Below are 25,881 nucleotides of genomic sequence, written 5' to 3'. Positions count from 1 at the left end.
TAACAGTAAACAGGTGTAGTAAAATAGAATAGATCATCACACATAAGCCATACACATGAACACCATGATATAAGTTGGAAACCCAATGTGGGAGAAAACCACCTGCTGCAAGTCATCTCAATCTTCTTCTTAATAAGAAAATCCTTTTACAAAAGTTCTGTACTAGTGCAGTCCTTTACCAGTACGCAAGCTACTACCTGCAAAGAGCTACAACCCTATCTCATTCTCGAGTCTCTCCTGGAAGGGAACAACAACCCCCATAGATCTTGTACTAGTCGATCCATTTACTAGTACGCACGTTGCTACCCGCTACAATGCTCCAAAGATTTCAACTGCTACTGGAAGGGAGCTACCACCCCCTTAGCTCTTGTACTAGCTAAGATAATCGTAGGTAGGCGTCGGCCTACAATCTTCTCTCCTCCAAGTACCACTCTTCATACATTTTCATACTGGATACTCCTGAAGCACAACACATAATCTGAAAGGCCACGTTTCATCCAATTTTCATACTGGACCGATTAATATCATTGAAGCACATAATCAGTCAATCTTCTGAATCACCCAAACACCAGATCAATACATATACAAGGATAATATGTGAGTCAGGAACCAGATCTAGTCCATCAGATCACATAAAGATAAGTCATTAAGAACTTGATCCATTCAACCATCAATACTGAAGCTAAACATAATCATGTTGTTATTAGAACTCAATACTAGTAACCAGACATCAATTATGCACCAAGAACCCTGCAGAATAGTCAAAGGCAGTTAAAACAAATTTCAAGCAGGGTCCGCAACTTCAGCAATAGACATATGCGAACATCCACGCCTGTGCTGCTTTTTGATATGCAGGTATCCGCACTTGCACAGTCTTCTTATCTGCGGGTATTTGCACCTGCGCACTCTTCTGCTCTACGGGTATCCTCACCTGCACCGTGTCGCACCTGCGGTCCTGCGGCTACAACCGCACCTATGCACTCTTCTGCTCTGCAGGTATCCGCACCTGCACCGTGTCGCTCCTGCGGTCCTGCGGCTAGATCCGCACCTGCACACTCTTCTGTATCCGCACCTGCACTGCATCGCACCTGCGGTCCTATGGGTATAGATAGTTTTTCAGTCTTCAAGCATACCCCAGACTATCAGATCTACAGGTCTGATCATGCGCCATGGAGATCTCGACCCATTCAGATCTATCTATCACTCACCAACCGATAACAAGTATTTCAGATCTAGATCATGCTAAGATATTCAACCCATAAGTATACAGCCAAATGATCTCCTTTCCCTTTTATATCCTTAGGCCTTTCACAATACCACGGACCAAAAACCATAACAATTCAATACCTTGGACCCAATACTTGGGATCAACACTTTTGGATGCAATACCACGGACCAAAACCATAGGATCAAAAATTGTCAGACTAATACCATGAACCAATCATGAAAGTGTGTGATCTTTTCTCTACATGAAAGAAACTTTTCTCTGCATGAAAGTGCGTGAACGTTTCTCTACATGAAAGAAACTTTTCTCTGCATGAAAGTGCGTGAACTTTTCTCTACATGAAAGAAACTTTTCTCTGCATGAAAGTGCATGAAATTTTCACCATATGAAAGAAATTTTTCTTTGCATGAAAGTGCGTGAACTTGAAAATAAATTTGCTGCACTATAATTTATCATCTGTGTGATTTTCCATCAAGGACAACACTTGTCCCATAATGCCAACAAACCATATGTGATTGTAAAGGGAATATTATATTGGAAGGATCCTATGGGAATTTTATTGTTATGTTTAACATAGGATGAATCTACACAGACCATAAAAGATTATCATGAGAAGTTATGTGGTGGACATTATAATTGGAAAGTTACTACACATAAAATCCTCCAGGTAGGGTTTCATTGGCCCACCCTATTTGGTGATATATATAAGTTTGTCAAAAGCTGTGAGAAGTGTCAGCTTTTTGTTGAGAAGAAGAGGTTAGCTCCCTTGCCTTTAATCCCAGTCTTCATAGAAGAACCATTTAGACAATGGGCACTAGATTTTGTTGGATAAATTAACCCACCTTCAAGTGGACAACACAAGTGGGTTCTTACAGCTACTGATTGTTTCACTAAGTGGGTAGAAGATATACCTACTAAAAGCGCAAATGACCAGGTGGTGTTGAATTTTTTAGATGAAAATTTTTTTAGCAGATTTGGATGCCCTGTCAAAATCATAACAGATAATGCTCAAGTGTTCAGTTCAAGTAAGTTTGTGGCTTTTTGTCAAAAGTACAATGTTAATTTATATTATTCAACAGCTTATCATGCACAGGGAAATGGATTGGCTGAATCCACTAACAAAACATTGATGAAAATTCTTAAGAAAACTATTGCAGAGAATCAGAAACACTGGGATTCGAAATCAAAGTCTGCTCTATGGGCTATCCGAGTGACTACAAAAAGGTCTATAGGCAAATCACCATTTGAGTTAGTGTATGGAACCCAAGCTCTATTCCCAAGTTAGCTTGTGAAGCCTATGATTGAAATGATTCAGGAGGCAAAAGAAGAGCCCAATGTTCTGATAAGAATGATCCATAAGGTAGTGGATTTGAGTGAAAATAGGGATAAGGTAAGAGATAATTTGACTATGTATGAATCAAAGATGAAGGGTATTTTTGATAGAAAGGCCAATGAAATTGATTTTAATGTTGGACACGTGGTATTAAGGTGGGATACTATATGAGAAGATAAGGGAAAATATGGGAAGTTTGAACCCCTCTGGTATGGCCCATTCAGAATTATAGAAGCAAGGGCAAATAATACATTCTTCCTGGACAATCTTGATAGTGAAACTTTACAGCTTCCTATCAATGGGTAGTACCTAAAACATTATTTTCAATTTTTAAGCACAAGCATCCTATCATTTTATATACCAGAGTGAATTAATTGTACAAATTCCATAGAGTTTAAATTAGCTAAGAAATATGTGACTCCATGCCCGAGGTGAAGGCATTGATCTATGGTTCCTACTACTTATGTGGCAAAAGCACTATCCCCAGCTGGAGCCTGATGTTGTACCATCCATTGTCATTTAAATTTCGTTCTCAATTTTATCTCAAAAAAAAAAAATCAAATATTATTTTCTAACAGAATTTGAAGAGAATGTGAAAGATCGAAGGAAGTGATTTGTTTTATATTATTGATGGCTTTCGAACGTGAGAACCGAGGAGAAGACCTGAGTCATCTGATCGACAGGCAATAGATCTAATGGTAATCACATTCTAATAAGCGTGGAGGGTAACTCCAAAATCGAATAGGAGAAATTATGAAACTAAGTTAAAACCTCAGTTAATCGGGGCCATTCACTTGAAGGATTCAGATCCGCCGGTAATTGTGTGGTTAACAAGGACGAGGTTTAGTCTAGAAAATGGACGTGATGGTTTATGGAACGCGATCTAATCCATTGAAGTCTGGATCAATCATAACTGTGCATCAAGAAGGGAAGAGATCCGACGGATATTGCATCAAAAAGTGCACGACTTTTATTATAAATTTCGGACCCGAGAAGTCTATGAACTGCAGTTTTGATCCCTTTCAGTTCTGTGGGGAAGGTAAACATTTGTGGAAAAGTCGGATGCGATAAGATTATGAACTAGAGTCTTAATTCCTTTGGTTCCATCCATAAAAATTTAAGGAAGGACCGATGGTTATTGGTTGGGTTTCTTTGTGATTCCTCCAATTAAAATGCTTTCGATATATACGTGGGTCCATAACCCATAAGTCCATGCACAAAATTTTGTAAAGATGTAGCTTTGTTGTGTTAAAGTAGATTAGTTGTTGTCAGACCACCTACTCAAGGCACAGATTTGAACAACGAGCAGTAATCATATTCTAATTTATTTTACTTCTTGTTATCTTGTTTTCCTCAGATGAATGAGGTGTCTTTTACCATCTAATGTAATATTCTGCAAAGACTTTTACTTTAGACAGTTAGGAGATAGTTAAGTAGTTGCACAGTTTTGGTGGTTACCAAATGTCTCATGATGTATAAAAAGAGGTGAAATTCAGGGAAATTTTAAGAAGCCCCCATAAATTTACATGTATAATAAATGGGCAAATCTCCATGGTATATAGGAAAAATGGAAGGCGATTTTATCAATAATATGATATGTATATATAATTTTTTGGTGAATCTCTCACCAGGCATGGCGAATATTTTACTTAATTATAAAATCTTGTGTTTATTGAATACACAAATGAAATCATTGCATTTCTTTAAAATATCTTTCGAAATCAAAATTACCGAAATTACATATCGATAACCTAGTAGGTGTAGTATAAAATTCACCCGTGCCATTCACAGAAAGCATGAGAAAAAACCTAATAATATATATAAAACCAAGAAAAATTCAAATTCATCACTTCTAGGGAACTCGTAACCACCCTGCCAATACACAAGTATGTTCTTTGCAATTAGAAAAATTACCCAAATTACAATATGTTTACTCCAGCATATGTTGGAAAGTTATAGAAGGATGACTAGTGTAATCAATCCATCCTACAAATACACAAGTATGTTCCTATTTGCAATTAGAAAAATTACCCAAATTACAATATGTTTACTCCAGCATATGTTGGAAAGTTATAGAACGATGACTAGTGTAATCAATCCATTCCTTTTAGCTCTGGATTTGTTTCAATTTAAGACAAAAGTATACAAATATACTTGTCCAATGTCTATGTTTTAACCATTCACTTTAACATGTTTTTAAAATATAATTTCCTAAGTCTATTTAATATCTTAATTATCATAAAAGCCAACCTATATCCATCTTAACTCCACATCTACCACTCTTAGGGGGATGAAATCTATTTATCCCTCTGAGCACTTGGTAGACCCAGAATTAAGATGGATCTAAGATGATAGAATTTCCCCTTTAAATAGTCTATGCTCACATGAATACCATGGTATTACCATGGGTCAATACCATGGGTTATCATAAACCTGGAGCTTAAAAATTACTATTAGTAATTTATAAAAATTAATAAAATTAATATTTTATTTTTATTTTATTTTTTATTTTAACCAAGCTAAAATGTTTAACATACATTAAATTACAACATCCATTTTTACTCTTGATCGGATCAAATATTTTTTCACTTTATGCTAGTTTGCATATCACGATATTTGATACCTTTTGGGGGTTAGTAGATCAGAGTAAAGATGGATCTATGCTGGTTTAATTCTCCCATTTAAATAGGCTACATTCCAGGTGAATACCATGTGCCATTTTGGTGAATACCATGGGTCAATACCATGTGCCATTTTTATTTTTATTAATACTAATATTAGGGTTAATAATGTTTTTTGCATGGTATTAATAACAATCTAGTCCATGGTATTTGTCCCATAGTATTTTGCCCGTAGGTTTCACCTAAATATAACGCATTTTTTGAGTGTTCCTAAATATAAGGTGACTTATGGAGTAAATATAAAAAAAGTTTTATTTGTTTACCATCTCGTTTATTTATATTTTTATTAATTTACCATACCTTTCTTGAGCCTTCATAAATAGAACGAGGGTTATGGACTAAATATAAAAAGAGTTTTTATTTATTTGTCAGGCCAGGGTAACTCCAGCAATTTATGAGTGCAAGACAGAACTGATTATTTCTCATTAGACAACTATTATTTATATATACACAAGAAACAGATCAGTTCATCTTCTAGATGACTGTCCGGCTTCACCACATCCGTTTCGGATTAGGTGTCAACATTCCCCCCCTTAATCTGAAGGGATGTTGGTGAGTCCAAGCATCGTTCTGAATCTTTCAAGCTTTTCTCTTCCAAGCGCTTTGGTGAAGATGTCTGCAATTTGTTCGTTTGTGGAACAATGACGGAGATGGATTGTTTTGGCCTCAACATGATGTCGGATCAGATGATATTTAGTATTGATGTGCTTAGTACGATCATGGAACTTTGGATTCTTGGCCAACTTTATTGCAGATGTGTTATCAATCATGAGTGGAGTAGATTGTATTTGTTTTACTTGCAAATCTTCAAGAATTTTCCTGAGCCACACAATTTCTTTCGTTGCTTCAGCTGCTGCCACGTATTCTGCTTCTGTTGTGGAATCTGCTGGTACTGATTGTTTGCGTGATCTCCAGGAGACAGCTCCTGATCCAAGACTCATAGCATATCCTGAAGTAGATACCCCAGTTTCTTTGTCTCCATCGAAGTCTGAATCAGAGTATCCAATCAAGTTGAAGTCGTCCACCTGTGTATACTTGATTCCAAGGTCTTGAGTTCCCTTCAAGTACCTTAGAACTCTTTTTGCAGCAGACCAATGTCCCTCACAAGGCTTTTTCATAAACCTGGAGAGGATTCCAACAGCAAATGAAATGTCTGGTCTGGTAGTAGTGAGGTAGATGAGACTTCCTACAAGCTGTCTATACCTTGTTGCATCCTCAAATTCCTTTCCTTCAGTAGATGTGAGCTTCAAGTTTTGTTCCATTGGAGTAGAAAGGGGATTGCACTCTGTCATGCCAAATCTGTATAACAAATCTCCAATGTATTTCTTTTGAGAAAGAAATATGGACTTTGGATGTTGGGTTACTTCAATGCCAAGATAGTAATGAACATAGCCCAAATCAGTCATTTCAAAAAAATTTCCTAATTCTTTCTTTATGGATGCAATATAGCTTTCATTGTTCCCTGTCATTAAAAGATCATCTACATATACCACAAGATATACAACTGTTTTGCGAACTTTCTTGACAAATAAAGTTGCATCATCAAGATCAAAATGTTTGAAGTTGAGTTTCAGAAGATGCTCAGTTAGTTTTTCATACCAGGCTCGTGGTGCTTGTTTGAGGCCATACAAGGACTTCAAAAGTTTGCATACTTTGTGTTCATGTCCTTTCACAGCAAATCCTTCAGGCTGGGACATAAAAACATTCTCTTTTAGATCTCCATTCAAGAATGCAGTTTTTACATCCATTTGATGGACTTTCTAACCGTTCTGAGCAACTAGTGCAAAGAGTGTCCGGATGGTGGCCCATTTTGCTATGGGAGCAAAAGTTTCCTCATAATCGACCCCTTCCTTCTGTGCAAAACCTTTTGCCACAAGCCTAGCTTTGTGCTTGTCAAGTGAGCCATCAGCTTTGTACTTGTTCTTGTAGACCCACTTGCAGCCAATTGGTTTGGTTCCAAATGGAGGATCAACCAGCTTCCAAGTGCCATTCTTTATGAGGGCATCATACTCCTTCTGCATCGCTTCTTTCCATTCATCATGAGAAGCAGCTTCTTTGAAGGAAGTTGGTTCAAAATCTGTAGACAAGTTCAATTCACAATCATAAGTAACATCCATATCAACAGGTGAATTAGAGTTATCTACATCACCTCCATCTTGTCGGTTTGAATTTCTGGTTCCTGTTTTTCCAATTTCATCAGGATGAACACTTTCAAGTGTCTTTGTCAGCCACTTTGGGGGACCTTTCTGAGATGGTCCAGGCTGTTCTGTTGATTGAGTTGGGTCTAAATCAAGATTGAGTCTCCCAATTCTATCAATTACATCACTTAAAGCATCATCCGTTGTTGGAGTGTCATGCAGGGGAGATTGTTCTTCAGAAGAAGAAGATTCCACATGTTGATCTAGTATAGGAATCCCCCCTTCAAGATGTGGAATCTGATTATCAAACTCTTGAAATGATTTCGGTTTTGTGAATCTATCCAAGCGATCAAGTTGCCGCTCAACAACACTGTCAGATTTGGATGATTCAAGAAAAATGACATCTCTAGATAAAACAAACTTTTTATTTACTTCATCATAAAGGCGGTATGCTTTAGATGTGTTTGAGTACCCCAGGAAGATACACTTATGACTTCTAGCACCGAGTTTGTTTCTATGTACCTTTGGTATTAAAGCATAACAGGTGGAACCAAATATCCTGAGATGTTTTACCGAAGGAACATGTCCATACCACAATTCATAAGGAGTCTTGTTTCTTATAGCACTAGATGGACATCTATTCTTTATATATGCAGCACATAGAACAGCATCAGCCCAAAACATTGTCTTTACATTTTTGAAGAAAAGCATGGATCGTACCATATTCAAAATTGTTCTGTTCATTCTTTCAGCTACACCATTCTGTTGAGGATTATAAGGCACAGTTGTTTGATGTTTAATCCCATGTTGGCGAAGATAGTGTTCAAATTCATTTGATGTATATTCTTTTCCATTATCAGTGCGAATAGACCCAATATGAGATTGTGCATCATTTTCAATCCATTTATGAAAATTCTTGAATGTTTGAAAAGCATCAGATTTGTTCTTCAAAAAATAAACCCAACACATTCTGGTGTAGTCATCAATAAATGTCATGATATATTTATTTCCATTTGCAGAAGGAACAGTCATTGGACCACATAAATCTGAATGAATAAGTTCAAGCTTCCTATGTGCTCTTGAATGTGAATCATGAAAAGACTGTTTGCTATGCTTTCCTAGAATGCAAGCATCACATTGTTTATGTTTTCTAGGAATTGTAGGCAAACCAGCAACACCATTTTTCTTCAACAAGCGGAGACTATCATAGTTTAAATGTCCAAATCTAGCATGCCATAATAAACTTGATGGAAGTGCAACTTCTTCATGATGAGAAATATATGAGAAATGTTGTGCATGAGCAGAGGTTCCTTGCAGTTTAAGGAGTCTTTCTTCTTCTATACCCCTCATGACAAGTGAGTGGTCAGATGCCTTTCTTACCTCAAGCTTGCCATCAAACATGTGAATGGAGTGACCTTGCTGGCGGATGTGGACCAGGGACAACAAGTTTCTCTTCAGCTGTGGGAGATATAGAACATGATCCAGAAGAAAGTCTGGAAGACCAGGCAGTTTAAGCCTGATTGTGCCAAGCCCTGATGGTTTGATTTTTGACTGATCTACAAAGTATACTGCTCCATCAACATTGTCAGTGAAATCTTCAAAAAATTCTTTCCTATGAGTCATATGACAGGTTGCTCCTAAATCAAGCAACCAGTCATTTTTCGAAGAAGCAAGTGAAGCATTAAACAAGTCTTCATTTACTCCAATGTTACATTGTGCCTCAATATAGTGAGCGGATTCAGGTGCTTTACCTTTGTCTGTGTCATCAGTTTTACCTTTCTGCTGGTTTCTTCTCTGCTCAACCTTGTCCCATGGTAGCTTGCATGTAGAAGCATCATGTGATCCATTTCGTTTGCAGCGAATGCAATGCAGATCTGCCTTTTCTGCTTGAGGATGTCTGCCCCCCCTACCTCTGAAGTATCTTCCTCTTCCTCTTCGTCCACCTCTTCCTCTTGTAGAATCTTGAGCAGGATGCTTTTCTTTATGAGCAAGGCAAACAGTCTCTTCAGAAGATTCAGGGACTGTTTTCTTTCCAAAGGCTTTCTCTCTTTCAGCAAACTTTTTCACAAGAGTGTCAAAGGTTATATCTTTAAGATTTCCATTTGCTTGTAAAGACTCAAGATAGTTAGAGTAGGTAGGATAGAGTGCTTTGAGAAAGGCAATAAGAAAGATATCCAGCTCAACCTTAGTGGATTTTATATCATGCATTATAGACTTTATTTCAGATGCAAGAGCAAGAGGATCATTATTTTTCAGTTCAAGAGTGAAGAGCTTAATCATGAGCTGAACAACTTCAAGTGCAGAATGTGTATCATAGAGTTCTTTCAGCTTTTGTAAAGCTTCAAAGGCAGTGGAATAGCATGAAATATGACGACTTACTTCCTCATTTATAGATGTTGCGATCAATGCAAAGGCTTTGTTGTTCTTGTTTTCCCAAATGGCGAGTTCTTTGTCTGATGTGGGCTGCACAGGGTCTTTGTCTTCTTCTCCGACACACACTCCTTTCCACAGCTCATTGTAGATAAGGGTTTGTTTTACCATCCGGGACCATTCAGAATAGTTCTCCTTGCCAGTGAGAACTATTCCGACCATAGAAATGATTGAATGCATTCTGTAAAAAAAATATCTCTGCCAAAAACTTCTGTGAAAAAAAATCCTTCTGTGAAAAAAAATATCTCTGCCAAAAACTTCTGTAAAAAAAATCCTTATATCATGGCCTTATGCATTTTATTCTTCTTCTAACATTTGCATGAGCATATCATCAACATTTCTTTATATCACTTCCACAATATTATGTTTTGAGAAAAAAAAAGAGGGCGCTCAAGGTATCTCTGCTACAATATTGTACAGCTCCAAAAGTAGATGCTTGATTTAGCATGCGTGCAAAACGTCCATCCAATTCATCACATACAAAGCTAACAAAATAAAGTGCAGTGCAGATACCATTCCTCCACAGCAGCACCGGATAGAGGCGCAATGGTTACCACAGCAACAAAACAAAACGCAGCCAATACCAATAGCATTCTTTTTACAAACAATATGCAGCCAATACCAATACCATTCTCTTTACAAACAATACGCAGCCAACAAACGCAGCTTTGATACCATGGAGCAGTCTTTACAAACAAACGCAGCCATACCACCGTATGTTGCCTTTTCTTATATCTGCATAAAGGTTATACCACGTATTTTTCTTGCAATACCACAGTCTTTACAAAAACAACGCGGTCACCATATACCATGTCATGCAGCGTTAATAAAAAACGCAGTCACCATATACCCACAGCGTTAATAAAAAAACGCAGTCACCATACCAAGGCAACAACCGATGCAGCGTTCCAGCGTTCCAGTTGATGCAGCTTTCTAGCGTTCCAGTTGATGCAGCGTTCCATCGTTCTGTCATTCAGATATCGTGCCAAATCTCATGCCCAAAGTTTGGGTTCTGAAGTGGGAAATGCAGTCTATTACAATGTATACAGTCAGGCTTCAAAAAAAAATGCAGTCCAAGCTTTAATCTTCCTCCACAACCGTAATAGCTTTAAAATTATACAACGCAGGTTTTAATACAGTAGCGTTTCCATTACAAAAAACAAACGCAGGTTTTAACAGTAGCGTTTCCATTACAAAAAACAAACGCTGTCTTTATTAAAATGAGAATGCAGCCACCATACAAGCAACGCAGTCGCAGTCAACAGCAGAAGCGCATCAATAACCTTGTTTGAATGGAATGAGATAGGTTTTTTTTTTTTTACCAACAGCAGAAAACGTATCAACGCATAGTTCCGCGGACAGAGGGCGCAGTCTCCATGTCAGGACAGAGGGCGCAGTCTTCAGCAGTGTCAGGAATCTCTGAGGATGATGCAGCGCTCAACAGGAGTTACACTATTTTAGGGACTGGGACCTGGGCTTTGATACCATGTCAGGCCAGGGTAACTCCAGCAATTTATGAGTGCAAGACAGAACTGATTATTTCTCATTAGACAACTATTATTTATATATACACAAGAAACGGATCAGTTCATCTTCTATATGACTGTTCGGCTTCACCTCATCCGTTTCGGATTAGGTGTCAACATTATTTACCATGCGTCTAGTTTATTTATATTTTTATTTATTTACCATATCTTTTGAGTAAGTATAAAAAAATGTTTTATTTATTTATCATACCTCCACTTTACTTATATTTTTATTTATTTACACCCTTGCATGTATATAAGGTGACTTATGGAGTAAATATAAAAAAATGTTTTATTTATTTACCATACTTCTCATTTATTTATATTTTTATTAATTTACCATACCTCTTTTATAAATATGGTATTTGGGCCTTTGGCCCATAGGATTCACTTAAATAAAACCTATTCTTGAAAATGGGCGAATGGAAAGTTGTAACTCCTAGTTTCAAGGGCTAAATTTACCTTTTTTATCCTCTCCCTTAAAAGAAGGTGGGCTATTTGAGGTGATTTGTAAAAGTGTACTATGATACAAAATAATCGCCCACTAAAAATTTAAAACCCCTTAATTTTGCCAAAGGGCGAACATTCACCCCTAAAATCACCCCTAGTGAAATTATAGAAAAAGTGTTCGAATTTTGAAGAGCCTGGAGGCTATGCTATTGTACTCTTGATAAGTTGATGATTAATGAAAGAAACCAGAGTTTTCCACACATTGTTGGGTATGATTTTATAATTTCTCTGTTATGCGTCATCGTGTGTCTTCCTTTCTTTAAGTATGGTAATGAAGCTACAGGTATTTGTTTACTTATGTCAATGAAGTTAAAATTGCTTAAAGAGCACTCCTATATTTAAAGTTCTTACTTCTACATTTCTTCTAAGTTACAATAAGAGTTTCTGTGAAAAGTAACATATTGTCTCTAACTTCTCAAAGCATTCTTCACTCACCATTTATATTCAGCAATCACATGGCATTCTGAGACTTTCATATTAGCTAAATATTAAGGGTTAAAAGTCATGCTCTTTAGGTCCTTCACTTGAGGATATATCATACAAATAAGTGACAAGAATAATAAACATTAATGCCTTAAGCACAATTTCTACATAGCCAAGAAATTAGTTTCTTAAGGGACAACAAGTTCAAGGGATGAGGAAGACTTTGTGTGGGGACAAATGGAAAACAAGGGGAAGGTGGCACCATAGGGATTGGCTTGCAAGAATTTGCAAGAAAACATAAGTATGTCAACAATGACAAGGCTAACACACACAAAAATCTAGAATAAGATGGACAAATAGGAAGGATTCTATTGGCTTGCTTGTTTTGTTCTAGGCTAGAAACCAATAGAAAGTGGCAGATATTTTTTTCTTAAGCAACATGAGCAGGGGCGCTAAAAAGGAGAAGGGAATTTCATAGAAGAGGAGCATGGAGACGGTTTTGGTTTCCGCTATTGAAGAAAATGCCACGAAGGAACTATTGGGTTGCAAGCATAGAAGGAAGGAACAAGGAGAATGTTGCACGTCCTTGTGTAGAACTCAATGCTTGTAAATTCACTGAAGGGTCGAGGGAATCAATCCCTTAGAGTCCCTACACCAACCACCTATTTTCAATTTAATCCTTGAGAAATTTCTCCACCAAGCCCTAGAATCTGGCTAGGGGGTGATTGGGTTGTAAGAAAAACAACATTCCATTGTAGACCAGTCTACGTATGTGTGGAGAAGTCTAGTCCCTAACTGATTTTCCATACCCAGTTTAGAGATAAGTATTTCCATGATTGTTAATTTTAAGTTATATCTCTTGAAAATATCATTATAAGAATAGTCACATTTACATGATGCTACGTTGTTGGGAATTTAATTATTTCCATTGTCATCCTTATTTTTTTGTGCATATCTTGATAGGAGGCTATGGGGTGGTACAGGCGATGGGTTTGTCTATTACACATGAGGTGAAAATTATTCCTGTGCAGAAATTTATAATAGGTTGTACGTCGGTTACATTATGTTTACATAGACTATTCTTGAAGGGTATGAGTAGAAAACCACAACTCTAACTAACGTATATATTCACATTTTCCCACCACTAATAATTAAAAACAAAACGAAAGGGTAATATGCAAAAGATGCACTATTTCTCATACAGGAGCTGTAAAAACTTATTAAAATAGTACTACAACAATGTCGCTGGCAAAACTGCTTTCATTGTCGATGAAGGATGAAAAATATCTATCACTCCTTAAGGTTGAGTGATCGGCTTGTCAAGGGACATTGGGTTCCTATTAGATAAGCAATTCAAATCCTCTTATTAGTTTGATATACAACTTCAACCTTGGAAGTGGTAGAGTTCAGTCCTGTAGTTGGTGTTAATTTTAGCTTGACATGTTCTTTACTTAGGACAGTTACTTCAATGTTCCATATCCCATTTGTCAATCCTTTTTATTTTCATTGGAAATGACATGAATCATTATCACATCAGTAGTAACTGAAGAAAGGACATAAATGATAAATCCAGAAGACAAGCCAAGATAAGAGAACACAATTATATGGCTCAAGCCAGGGAAAGACCCCAAGATGGGGAAAACAATTGATCAATTCTTCTTATTATTAATGTCAAATGCTAAAAAAAGAGATAGTACAATAATTGAAAGTCAAAATGACATGGCAATTTGATGATCTAGTATCGCTTCCCTTAGACAAGTAGATGGCCTAATCAAAACTGTAATTTCAACGCTCTGTCAACAAATGATAAATTATGCCCTATCTAATGGTCAACGATGGTCATGTAATCAACAAAACCATCCCTCTAGAGCTCAGAATTCTTTAGTAAATTGAATCTTGGTTAGGGCTTATTAGATCACTGTAATAACTCCTTTTCTCAATGGTAGACTTCCTTCAAGCAATTTGAAACATCCTTCTAGAGTCTAGACTAATTATAGCCCACAATCATGCCTCAAGACCATTCTTCTTCCACAAGGCAAGGTCTGCAGCTTTCCTGGGTTGTTACTTACCTTTTTGGCCCCTTGTCCAAGCACTATTAGGCTTACGGCCTTCCTAGTGAAGCCTACTAGTATTGCATCCTACCTGAAGAAGAGAGATCCCACACCAAATAGTCCCAACACACATTTTGAACTACCCTGAAGTCTATAGCTGCCTTCTTGTAGGATCTCACCTACAAAATAGGATAAACACTACCAAGAACATGAATCAAATTAACCCAAACTTTCTCCTAATAGCCTCAAATTCCATCCTAACAAACTCAGCCCATCAAACAACCCAAAGCAACCTTTCCCTTCCCCATTTGGTGGAGACATCTTCTTTCTTTCACTATTTCAGAAAGGAGAAAATAAGAGACGTCTATGTATCAGATGAGGTTGTAGGTCACTTCCATTTATAGGAGATGGAGAGGGGTTCAACTTGGTTAATTAACCTTGAACTGGCCTTGTTAAATTACACATATGTCGGCTTGAATCCAAAAACATATATCTCCTTATCCAAATTCGGGGATCTTTAGGTCAATTTTGGTCCTCTCAAAAAGAGGAATTCAATGCCACAATTATCTTCTTCAAACAATATTCCCAAAGTGAAATTTGGCCCTAGTTGGAAATTTTAACACCATCTCAATTAGTGAGAATTCCACCTAACAATCCATCCATCATCATGCCATCCTATCATCATGAAGTATCTTTGCATCCCTTCTCAACTCTATTGAACACTGATATAGATAATGAAGAAGAATTGATCGAGAGTGACTTACAAGACCTTGCCACTTTCTACTGAAAAAAGTCAATCCACATAACCAGGGGTAGAACCCTAATCAGGCTTGTTCTCAGATAAAGTTTTTGAACACAATGCATCGTAGTGAGAAGGAGTATGATAGTACACGACGCATCAAACTCAAATTCTATGGTCCCTATCCACTTTTACCAACTCATTGGCCAGGTGAGAGGTAGTTCCGATGAGTCCTAGACTACATGGGTAGGATGTATGCTGGGGCATCTATAGGAGAAGGTGAACCCCTCATTGTGTTTATATGCCATAGGAGAATGTGAACCACTCATCCTATGAATAAATCATCAGTCGTAGGCGAAGGTGAACCACTCAACCTATACATGTGTCATCATACTAGGGTATATTCTCATAGGGGAAGCTAAACCACTCACCCTATACATGTGTCATCATAATAGGGTTTATTCTCATAGGGGAAGGTGAACCAATCACCCTGTACATAATGAAACAATAGGGGAAGGTGAACCACTCACCCTAAAGTCATACATAGCTCTAAGAAGTACGCCAAGCCCCTAGCAGCTCCCAAAGCTCAATGTCCAACCAACGCCCTCATAGTAGGGTCTTTCCATGACTTGCAACCTCTCTTTGAAGGAAGTTAAACTTGACCTTACCAAGAGGCTTTGAGGAGATGCTCATAACCTGCACATCCATCTTGCAATGTTGGAGGTTTATTGCTCCCCATTGTACCATATCTAAAATAAGGTGGTACCTAATACCAATATGCTAGGAAAGGTCATGGAACATGAGATTCACTAAAAGGAAAATCCCACTCTACAATAATGGTTTCCAATTTGTAATCAAATGGCTCACTGAAGAGCTTACTCAACCAAATGTCTTCATAATAATCCATTCTCACTACTTTATACATTCAACCTCAATGGTGCTCCTAGAGTAACAAAATTGAGTCTTTGATTTAGTCATAAAATAAAGGTGGTCCCCAAGAGATATGGCACTTAGATGTGCTCTTTCCATTTACCACACTTCCAGTCCAAAAATTCTCAATAGTGTATTTCAAATCATAATTAATCTTAATGAGAAACTATCCAATATATGAGTATTAACCATAAATTGTCTTAATTTCTTAGTATTATGGGTCGTTGCATACATTGGTGTCCTCACAAGTTGTCTATAACCAGATCAACAACGTCTCCATCTTATTATACCTTTAAGCCTAGGCACAAAGGTAGGTCTCTCATCTTGATTTTAAAAGAAAACTCCCTCTTACATTGATAAATGAGAGGATCATCATTTGTTGGGAAGGAATCATCGATAGTTGCATCCAAACATCATAGCTCCCTCTAAATATCAGGAAAGTAACTTTGTCCAAAACATAACCATCGAGCTATCTACAACTTGATATTAATCCTTTGGATGATGTACCAAAATCGTCGAATCATTTTCATGTGGCTTCTCAAGTAACAAATATTTATCAAATCATCATTAGAGAATTATCACTTGTCATGTCTTGCCTAAGTTGTTTGACATGCTCATCCTTCCTGAAATAATCATTGGGCAAAAGGATTCATCAAGACATTTGGCTAGGGATTATATAACTCCCTGTGAAGTCATAAATTAGTTAGTTATCCAACCTTCATCAATCTTCCCCTCATCTTTAGGATGAGACACTATCATGCTACATGAATAGTACCTCAATATATGTATATCGCAAGTACTTCTGACTGTATGAAGACACCAAGAGACTTGTTCTGGATTTTTCCTTCGAATGATCTACTATGTTCCTTTTGAACTATCTGCTTCAATTCTAATTATGCCAGTGTGTCTGGCCCTTATTAGCATTGTTCCAAATATCTTCTGCCATATTTTAGATAGTTCAAAGAAAACCCAACAAGTGAATATCATAGATCGAATCAAGTTATGCCAAATTACTTCTTAGCCACAAATTTTTAAACCTCAGAACATATTATCATGGGATAGTTTCATAAGGTGATCAATATGCTTAGAAGATATATAATTGTTGATGTACTAGAATTCTTCAAAGATTCATTGTTGTTACAAAAGAATGTTGCAAATAGATAATGCACTTTAAGCTTGTTGATGAAAAACTGACTTCTTCCATGAAGGTTCTGATACTTACCATTGATTATTGAAGATGAAAAATTGTGAACACTTGCTGTGGCCCAGGTACATTGTTCATCACGTATTGTGAGCAAGGGAAATGATCATGGCCATATGGAATATTGGTGGCATCATAAGCTCATAATCAACAATGATTCATGGTTAACCAGTTGCTCATCAAGTCCTCAGGTCTGTCGATGTGCTACTATAATCCCTAAATATGTCTATTGTTGCAAAATGTGCCACTTGTGTATTTTAAGATGTTTTCCAAGTATATCACTAACAATGCCCTCAAGATTGGTGATCCACAACTCACTATACACCTCTTTGCGACAAATATACAAACCTGAGATTATCCACAATTATTTTGAAGATACCTCAAGGTATTTTCATAATTATTGTGAGGATATTCTTTAATCAACAGAAAAATATCCTTAATCTCATACAAATTTTATCAGCTTCAGTATTTAGTTCATTTATGCCATAGACCTTAATAAGATTTTGTGATATAAAAATACCTTCATGCTCTAGAGCAATTTTAATGCCTATAATCGGTCATACCTTGAGTGATGTGTCATTTATATGTCAATATGAGTGCCTGAAGTTTAATTTGATAGCTTTCTTCATTGTGATGAGGATTCATGATTCACACTGTCCACTAGTCCTAATGTGTTGTCATTGAAACTGCCTTCAGACATGCCAAGTATGAAAGCCTTAAGTCTGGCACTAATTTTTTTTCTCACAATTGTCATTGAACTAATTATATTTTGTTCATTTTCCTTCAGAGAGGAGACTCTGAACAAGAAAAAGAATAGCTACCCATATTAAAATCTTACTAAGTACTTCAGTTCAATGTTAATGTTTTTCTTCAGATTTTGTTGTGACTAAACCCTCTTAGAGTTCAAATATAGGCAAGCTGCACTTGTCTTAATTAAATTCAATGTAACTCTTATTCATATTAAGACTTTAAGAATTTATTGAAGAACATATATGATTGTGTTAAAGTAAAAAATTGCTACACAGATCTGGAACCTCGTAAATCAACCTTCAACTATAGACTTCAATGAAGATTCTAGAGTGAAACAATGATTTAAATCTCAAATCACATAACCATTAGTTTCAAATCAAATTATTCATGGTAAGTTGTCCTTAAGAGGGTTGCCTTGATTCTGTCATAATACAGAGGTTAGGGTATTTGAATTTTTCAGAATCAACACATACCTTAAAATGAGGTAGAAATATTCCTTGTTGTACTATGTCAATGAATTTTTAGCCTGTCTCTTATACAAAGTGCCAATATAACTCTTCCATATCTGTCTTGAACAAAATTGATGATGTTGCCTTAAAGGGGTTGATCGCTTGCTTCAAAATGATTTGTTCAATAACGCTAAGAGGTATGTCATAGAAAACCCTTATACCCGGCCTCAGAAGCCCTTTTAATAGTCTCAAAACTAACCTTGAGAATGAGTGAAAGACCTTAAGAAAGAGGTTCTAGATCAGGTTATAAAAATCCATGGGAAATTGCCTAAACATAGCTCAGATTACCTTCAAACTAATTTAGAATAAGCCAACAAAGACCAAGAGATTACTTCTTATTCAAGGGAGAGATTTGATCTATATTGAGATTGACAAGACTCCCATGGACACAAAGCTCTATCACAGAAGGAAATCACTCTTTCAGCTCAGCTTGAAAGGCATTCAATAAACTCGCACGTCATTGCTTCCTTTCTCAAGTGACAGGACAACCTCAAAATGTTTTCTAAACAACAATTTAGGTAATATATTCATAGTGCTTCTGAATTTCAGTCCTATGAAGAAATTCAGATAATTCAATCCTCCTAAATTGATTTCATACCTCCTATGATGTTCCCATGATGACGATTTCTTTGACAAATAACTCAGCTTTGTGTGTTGGCTATTAGATTAGCCCCTCGGTCTTCCATATCAGGGTTTTTATGCCCCTCAAAAGTCTTCACTGTTACTGATTAAGTTTTTGTCCTAGTCATAGTGACTATGGCTTGAGATCGTGCCCAAATATTGACTTAATTCCATAAGGAGCTTGGTCCTAGGTATGTCTCTATGTTTTTATGTGATGAAGCCTTTATATTTAGTGATTTCTTTGTCTCTTTCTTGGGCTTGTCTTCACCTGAGCTCTTAAACCATGTTAATTTTAGCTTAACATGTTCTTTGCTTAGGACAGTCACTTCAATGTTCCATATTAGCCCATTTATGAATCCATTTTGTTTCCATTAGCAATCACATGAATAATTATCACATTGATGGTAACTAAAGAAAGAACATAAATGATAAATGTAGAAGACAAGCCAGGACAAGAGAACAGAAGTATATGTCTCAAGCCAGGGAAAAACAATTGATTAATTCTTCTTATTATTAATGTCAAATGTTCAGTAGACAGAGACAGTACAATAATTCAAAGTCAAAATGACATGCCAATTTGAAGATCCAATACCACTTCCCTTAGAAAAATACATGGCCCAATCAAAACTGCAATTCCAACACTCTTTCAACAACAGACAAATTTTGCCCTATCTAATGGTCAACGATGGTCATGGCATCAACTAAACAGTCCCTCTTTAGCTTGAAGTTTTGTAGAAAAATGAACCTAGTTAGGGCTTATTATATCACTACAATTACAATAACTCCTTTTCTCACATCCATACTTCTTTCAAGGGTTGGGACCTTCCTTCTAGCAACTCAAATCATCCTTCTAGACTAATTCTAGCCCTCAAACATGGCTTAAGACCCTTCTACTTCCATAAGACAAGGTTTGCAGCTTACCTGGGCTATTACTCACCTTTTCAACCCCCTATCCAAGCACTATTAGGCCTGTGATCTACCTAATGAAGCCTCTTAGTGTTGTGGCCTACTTAAAGAAGAGAGGTACCACACAAAATAGTCCCAACACATATTCTGAACTGCCCTAAAGTCTTTGGATACCTTCCTATAGGATATCAGGCTGCAAAAGAGGATAAACACTTCCTAGAACATGCATCAAATTAACCCAGACTTTCTCCTAACAATCTTGGCCTGCTACCTAAGGAACTCAACCCATCAAACATCCCAAAACAACCTTTCCCTTCCTCATTCACAGGAGACATCTTCCTTCTGTGACTCTTTCAAAGAGGAGAAAACAAGAGATGTATATGTATAAAATTAATTTTGAGGCCACTTCCCTTTGTAGAAGATGGAGAGGGGTTCAACTTGATTAATTAAACCCAAGCCAACCTTGTTAAATTGCACATATGTGGGCTTGAATCCAAAAACATATTTCTCCTTGTCCAAAATTCGTGATCTTTAGGTCAATTTGGTCCTCTCAAAAATAGTAAACTACCCAATGTGGAATTTGGCCCTAGTTGCCAATTTTAACATTGCTGAGTTCCTCATTAATAAAATTCCTTCCTACCACAGAATACATAACAAAGTTGAATATCTCTTCAACTGTGGCACTAGGACACTTCTCTCACATTACATATCATAAGAAATGGATTAATTCATTATTGAACACTAATGGAAGCATTGAAACCTAGGATTGGCATCCCATGCAGAATAGCATACAAGTATTAGGCTGCTCGCAGGCTCCCAACATCTAGTCTATGTTACTGAGAATTTCATCAATGATGTATTAGTCCTCATATACCTAATTGATCATGGTAACAAGATTTCATTGTTGTATGTTCAGGCATGAACAACATACATGCTTCAATCAAATCTTATACAAATCACCTTGATATAAGCATCCTCAAAAGATCTCATATGATCTAGTTGCATTTACCTAATTAGTAAATTATATCTAGAAGTTTTGTTGCTTATGAAACTTTAATTGGCATGGTATATAGTATGACATTGTGGTGATTATCATAGCCACACAACATTGTTTGTTTGCATGCTTCTATGCACCGGTCATGAAAATTGAAATATTTTCTTAGGTATGCCTTGCTACTACATACACATTCCCTAGTAGTATTTCCATTTGAGCATATGGTAATAATAACATGCAATTTCCTGAGTCAAAATGAGTATATTATCACCTGTTGTAGTCTAGCAGTGTGTCGCATCCCATCACTTATTTAATCCCAATATATATATCCATTGTCAAGGAAATCTTTCCATCTACTTGCATTGATTCATTATACATGCATAAGGTCTTATGGCACTATACGGTTAAATATAGGTCTCCACTCTGCACATGAATATCTATTTTTAAATCCGAATCTATGGTTTTTAAGTCTACCTTCCCTTTAGGTTGATATGAAATGAAGATTGTTTAAGTGTTCTGGCATATTTATATCACTGAAATTTAATCACCACAGATAGTTGGACCATTAAGGAAATTATGAAATAAGCTCCATGCCAAGTTCGTTGGTTTATTTTTGGTTCAGTTCCCCTGCTTTGGTATAGAGTGTGTATGTGTTAATGGAAAAAGTATGTTTTTACTAGATTTTACTAGTGATATGAAGAATAATATTCGAATGCCTCAATTAACTTTTATGGGAGTGAGTCTGCATTAGTTTTTCATTTCGTGGCAAACAATTTACATGGTGGATTGTATAGTAAACATACAAGAAATAAAAGGAAAATGATGATATCAAAAGTAGGGTAAAAAATAATTAGTTCAAGCAAAAGAGATACAACGGATTAAAAGAAACATGCAGAATGTTGTGAACGATGAACTGTAAAGGGTTCCCCACCTATGAATTGTAATATCCTACTATTTCTCTGTAGGCTCTAGTGGAGAATCAATTATGAAATGAAGGTGTGACTACTACGCCTTATCTAATTTTTTTTAAGGGAAAACTTGTGAATTTTGATGCTTGATTATTTGTTATTTGGAAGGATAAGAGCCTATGGTAAACGGTTACCATGCCACCCACAAAGTTCCTGTCTAATTCGCTAGGACAAAAATGTAGATCCAAAAGGCATATATTTTGGCCTATTACTGTGTATTTCTATCATGGTGGATCTTTGTTATGTTGGCCCCTATTTTGACAAAGGATAATTAAAATGATAGCAATTTCCTATCTGTTGTTATCATTTGTGTACCTTTTTTGTGGCCATTGTAACATTCCTTAGTTCAAGTATGTCCAATTTCCTAACTCTTTATGTAGTTGACTGTTGCTCATCTTATCTAGTACTTTTATTTAATATTTTTCTAACTATGAACTCTAAACCCCATTTCTATGAGTGAAAGGAATGTGCCTCATTCATTCAAGGATACTGGAGAAGCAAAAGCTTAGTGTCTTTATTTCATATCTCACCTTTTGTCTCGACAAAGTAAAGAGTACCATATTGCGTCTTGGACCTGCTAAAATATGGTATTATGTTGGCCTACAAGATGACGGTGATGATTGTTGAGAGATTTGGTTTTTTGTAATGGTTGTCATTCATATCTCTTTGAGCCCCTGCTCCTTAGATCCAAGCCTGTAAGACTTTTGTTATAGGCTACCCCACTCGAACTCCAAATGTAAAAATTTTGATATTATTTAACCCAAATGTTGTAGAGGATATATGATAATAAGTTGGCATTGTTTCTAGAGTTATTTCTTCTTAAATGTTGTTATTGGCACAAGAATGCCCCCTATGAGTGGATCAATAATGAAAAATGAAATCAACATTGGTTGAGGAAGGAAGGGGAGAAATTCCTCTTCCCAGGTGGAGGTACAATGTTTCCCAAAGGAGTTGGTGAATATGTGGATCATATGGAAGAGTTGGTCCCAGGAATGAAAGATAGAACAACCCAAACTGCAATTGATACTAGATGTAGTGTTGGTAACATTCTGACTAGTGTCAATAGTTTTACCAAAACAAATCCAGTCTTTGATACATTTCTGAGTTTATATTGTCGATCACATGACGTAGTCACGTTATGAAGGAAGTATACTCAGAAACAACAAAAAGGAATCCAGAGTCAAGTTAAAATGATGGATGCACCATCAACACACATGGCTGATCCAGCTTATGATGTTCACTATACCTGAGAGTTTGAGACATCCATATTATCAAAAGAAAGCTAACAGAAACTTTCATGTCAGAAGAAAGAGGATTAATAGGAATTGGTATAAAGTTATTTTTCTATGCATCATTTTACTTTACATAACATCTGAACCTGCACTTGAGCTATGTTTAATAGTAAACATTCTATTAGAGAGACATTTCTCCTCCCTCCTACTAGCTGTGACAAGGTGGATTTATATAATTAAGCCTTAGTGAACATGTTGACATGGTACTTAAAAAAGAATAGCTATAGAATTACAGCCTTACTGAACATGTTGACATGGTTTCCTACCAAGAATAGCTACAGAATTACATTTATTTTCTAGAAGTTGATTCTTAGATAGCCTTACATCGAGTATTCATTAATCTATTTGTAATTTCTATTGCTTGTTATGATATGTATATTTTGTATCTTACATGATAAAGATCAAAGTAATTTACTTAATGTAAATGATCATTGTTATGTTATTTGAACATGACTTGTGAGATATACTATATAAGTATGCATGCCCTTATTTATATAAGAGAATACTTTCTATTCAAATTTCCAGTTGGGGTGGTGATTTGTTGCATCGTGGAATTATTACAATGTCATTGGCGACCAGAGACAATCATGAAGCGCAAGTGCAGTTTTCACTTGAATAGGGTATTCTTGCAATGTTATGTATCATCTCTACACAACTTCTTTCTTATCCATCCAATGCATTTGACATGGCTCACTGCTCTTAATGTCTCATTTCATCGATAAGATTTGGTATGTTTGATGATACCTTCTAAATTTTTGTTTTGTTCTATATTGTGTAATGGCTTAGAAGTAATCAAATTAACATGGATAAAGTGAGCACAACAATTTTCAATCATTACTTGGTAAAAATAAATATAGTTTCATTCTTGTTGCAAAATCAATATGAATAACCATTGGCGAGAGTATAAATGCTACTGCAACTAAGTGTAGGGGACTTCCACCTAGCTCCCAATCAGTTTCTTATTCTTATTCTTCAATACTTTCCCAAATGAAAAATATTTCATTCCCTTTTCCTTATTGATTGAATAGAAATTTTCATACTCACTTTTGATTTGATTGTTATAGTTTAGGAAGGTGTAAATACTATGTTTCTTTGGATTTGAAGTAGTGATTTTTTATGAGAAAACACATGTTCTTAACCAATTAAACCATACTAATTATTTAATTAAAGTACTTACAATTATTTTAATTTCAGTTATTTATTTATTTTTTAGTATTTATTTCAATTCAACCAAATGTTATGGTTACGAAGCATTTTAGATTGATATTCCTATTCAATTTGGTGGGTTTTGTTCACTAATTTAGTAAGAGAGTGATTTTATGAAAACATTAATTTCCTTGGAAGACATAGGGAACATGATCCTAAGGTGTTTGAATTAGTTTCATTTTATCAAAATTATACCTGATTTCTCTTCAATTATTTAATTTTTATGGGAGCTTGGTAGCTATTTGTTCAGTGAAGTTCTACTGATGTAGGTAAAGCCTACCTTATGGAAATAGATCAAGTACTACAACCAGGAGGCTTCTGTCTCTTATCTGGAGCACCAGTAAACTATCAAAATAGATGGCATTGATGGAACACAACTATAGAGGAGAAGAAGGCTAACTATGATTCCCATATAGGTATTTTGAAGAAGATGTGCTAGAAAGTATATAATGAAAAGGATGACATTGTTGTATGGCAGAAATATTTGGACAGTGGTTGCTACTCTACCCATGAAAAATTAGTTTACCCCCCTCAATGTGATGAAAACATTGAACCAGATGCTGCCTGCTATGTTCCCATGCAGTCTTGTGTAGTAAAAGAAAATCCCAACTTCAAGAAGTTAGGAGTAAGACAGACTCCAAAGTGGCCACAACATTTAAAGGTAGTCCCAAAGTGGGTCCATACATTTTTTGGGGGCAATGATGGTGCTTTCAGAAATGATACAACTCAATGCGTTGCACGCATTAACCATTACAAGACATTAGTAATTGATCTTGGAACATATAAAATAATAAATGTTATGGATATGAATAGTCTTTATGGGGGTTTTGTTGCAGCACTGATAGATGTTCTTTTGTGGGTCATGGATGTGGTTTCCTCTTATGGTATAAATTCCTTGAATGTTGTTTATGACCTAGGACTAATTGGTACATATAATGGCTGGTAAGTTACTTTCTCTCGATGGTTTGATTAGGTAATCTGGTGTGCTCACGCCATTATCTTCGATAATACTTGAGGCTTGTGTTGTGAAGGTCTAAGTCATTTTAAACCTATCTAATAATATATGATCTCCTACATGTCGATGGTATTTTTGGTGAAGAAAGTCACAGGTAGGTACAAAGCTTTATATCAAGTGGTGTTAAATGTTGGTTTTTTAATCCTGATAACCTTGAATGAGGAAAAGGTACATTTTATTATTGATTATGTGTATTTTGTGAAACACATACAAGATGAAATATGTGTTGTTGGAATTGGACTGTATATTGTTACCTACTGGCTATGTCATAATCCGTGAATGACCCCATTTTGTCAATAGTGTCAAGAATCTAGCCACAGGCATGAGATGGAATTTCCACTAGAGGGACATTGAGGATGCTAAGAATGGGGATGAAAAACTTCTCATTTGTCAGAAAAAGGATTGGAGGTCTTCAAAAGCTACTTCTGAATGA

At 36.2% G+C, this 25,881-nt stretch overlaps 1 pseudogene; it reads left to right on the top strand.

Annotated features, from left to right (window-relative positions):
- Window positions 1–816: 816 nt before the first annotated feature.
- LOC149223254 (putative methyltransferase PMT21) lies at window positions 817–25,881 on the top strand (annotated as a pseudogene).

The sequence above is a fragment of the Pinus tabuliformis genome, chromosome Q (assembly GCF_031772625.1).
Source record: "Pinus tabuliformis cultivar Carrire ecotype Pingquan chromosome Q, CPIR1, whole genome shotgun sequence".
NCBI classification, from domain to species: domain Eukaryota; kingdom Viridiplantae; phylum Streptophyta; class Pinopsida; order Pinales; family Pinaceae; genus Pinus; species Pinus tabuliformis.
Note: the sequence above shows the minus strand (reverse complement) of the source record. Positions and strands in the feature narration are given on the sequence as shown.